Below are 2830 nucleotides of genomic sequence, written 5' to 3'. Positions count from 1 at the left end.
TATATATATAATATGGATGGATGGATGGATATACATATAGATACATGCATATAAATATATACATATAAATATATAAATATATATAGACGGGGAGAGGGCAGGCCCCAGAAGCCATCTTATCACCAGCATACTATTTTTTTTCCCACTATGGGAGTGTGCTGCTTTTGGGACTCAGTTTGTTTGAGGCTTCTTGGACAGATGAAGTCCTTTGGATGAAGGACGAAACGTCTCAGAAAAAATAAAAGAAGCCATCCAGATGACCTGACTGAATTTTGTTGGATTTTTACCTGGATTATTGAGCATTAACTTTGATATTTCCGGTATTTATTGAGTTTGAGTCCTAATTTAACACCTTTGGATGCTTCAGTCCTCCCACTGTCCCATGTCTTGTGGGTTAACTTCTTCCTCTGGATAACTTCCAATTATTAACAACAGGAATCTTGTTATTAACTGAATCAAATGGTGCTGTTTGAAAGAGTTTACTCCGTTAGTTTTGAAGATATATGCATACGCACTTTTGAAATGTGAACAATTCAATCAACAACTGAGTATTAATATGTACCACTGTAGTAAATCTACAATCATTACTATTGTTTACCTCTTTTCAGTGTTTTCACCAGTTTACAAAGATAAACAAATGCATCTATAAGAAAATAAACAAATAAGTACAGCCTTTTATCTTACTTGAGGTTAAAACAAGCTGTTTTTTATGATATTACTAACACATGTTTGAAATTATTTCAACAATAATTAAATCTTACTAATTAAATTATTACTTTTCTACTAATTATTGGGTGCAAAAATGAAATCATTTTACTTAAAATCTCACCCTCATCATGTTCAGATGCCCAGAGTTTATGCAAGTTGTGCTGCCACGTCAGGCTTTTTGTTTGCTTTTTAAAATAAAGCTAAGCTTTACTTTTGAAATCCTTGAGTAAGTATTGATTCATCGGTTCTATCCCATAAACCACGACATTAAGAACATAGATATTGTTCACTGCTGTTAATTTTGGCCAAAGGTACAAGGAGCCAAAGCAATGTGGCCCTTGAGCTGCAACTTGAGGACGCTGAATTTATTCTATTTTGTTTTTAGTTCCCCGTCGAGGAATGAAGAGGGAGAATTGGAAATACCTTCTGTCAGTAAGAGTTGTGAGCATGAAAACTTAGAAAATAAGTGAGGTACCAACTTCCATTCCGGTGTGTGGGCTGCACTGTTGAAAATTGGGTTGCCATGTCAAAATCCAAGATGGCTGCCTCCATACATGTACACATTATAAGTTGAATAACTTGAAAAATAAGCGACGTGCCGACTTCCTTTTCGGTGTGTGGCTGCGTCAAGGTGCAAGGAAGGTCACTATTGAAAATTGGTATGTTAAAATCTAGTCCAGAAAAACACTCATCTGCAGAACTACAACCATTCACTGTTCCAATCCCTCAGCGATGAGGGACATCAGCATTCTGCTTGTATTGCTCTGAGAGGCTTTAATGATAAGCCATCATGTCCTCAGATCGAAGAACATTTCTTGTGAACGACTGCAACATATTTCCCAGGTTTTCTTTCCTAGCACAAACAGACAAGACGTGCATCTGCCCTGTAAAGTTACGAGTTAAACACATCTATGACTGTGTAACACCACACTTATACATTTTTGCACACAATAGTTTTAGTGTCACTATTTTTGGAGGAAATGATGAAAAAGGCATTACCAGTTCTGGTCTCCACTCTTCATGACAGATGTGGCCAAACACAGCTTCTCCCTCACTGACCATGGTTCTGTTGGTCCAATCACAAGCAGCTTGTGTTCTGCACGATGTGAGGAGGAAACATGTCACAGTTAGTGGGATGAATGTTAAAAACAGAGCCTGTTAACACTTTACAGGTTGTTCGGCCTGTTGTCGACAGCAGTGCCTCTCATCTCTGCTTCAGTGGTGTTTTATGTGCCCTGAAGACAAGCAGCTGCAATCTATAGGAGAAGTGTCTCCATTTTAAATATCTATACACTGAGGCATGGGGGCTGTCAGCTCGGGATGACAGCAGCATTAATCCTTGCAGCCAGCTCTGCAGGGACTGATGGCTGCCATGCAGGGAAGTTACAGTGGTGGTATTCAGCCGACGTTACTCACTTCCAACCCCGGTAGCCATCGTCCTGTCATCCCGACCTTCTTCCATACATCTTGTTGGCGGACACCCGCTGGTAAATAACGCCGGCGATGTTACAGACAAACGTAAGCGGGTGTTACGTTCACGGTCCTCTGGTTTTTTGTGTGTGTTGATTTTGTTTTTTCTTAGCTAGCTGTAGCTCGCTGAGCCGCCTCGTTCAAGTCTTCTGCACCTCAGTAACTTGGACTGACGAGCTAGCTCCGACTGCTACCTTCAAAGTATGGAAGCCCATTGACGCCACTATGAGGGGGGGGGGGGTCTAAATACATAAATATGATTTAAGATGCCATATTTATAGGTTAGCGTTCTCGTAATCATACAAACACATAATGACATGTAGTTATGTTAAAACCCTCAGAAGTTTCTTAACTTGTGTGGAGAAAAAAAAATCACTGTAATGCCACTTTGATTGTTGATATGCGCTGCTGATTATCCATGCTGCTGATCTCATGCTGCTGATTTATTTCATGCTGCTGTGATCATTCATACTCTGCTCGCACACTCGTGTTCAGTGTTGCCAGATAGAGTCGAGGTTTTCCAGCCCAAAAGTCTGTTAAAAACCGCCCATCACACAAAAACCCGCCCAATCAATATATTTTTATATTTACTGTTTGAACGCGCGCACACACACACACACACACACACACACACACACACACACACACACAC

Source organism: Nematolebias whitei, chromosome 14 (genome assembly GCF_014905685.2).
Source record: "Nematolebias whitei isolate Nwh7 chromosome 14, NemWhi1, whole genome shotgun sequence".
Classification (NCBI taxonomy): Eukaryota; Metazoa; Chordata; class Actinopteri; order Cyprinodontiformes; family Rivulidae; genus Nematolebias; species Nematolebias whitei.
The sequence above is the reverse complement of the archived record's forward strand: the minus strand, read 5'-3'. Positions refer to the sequence as shown.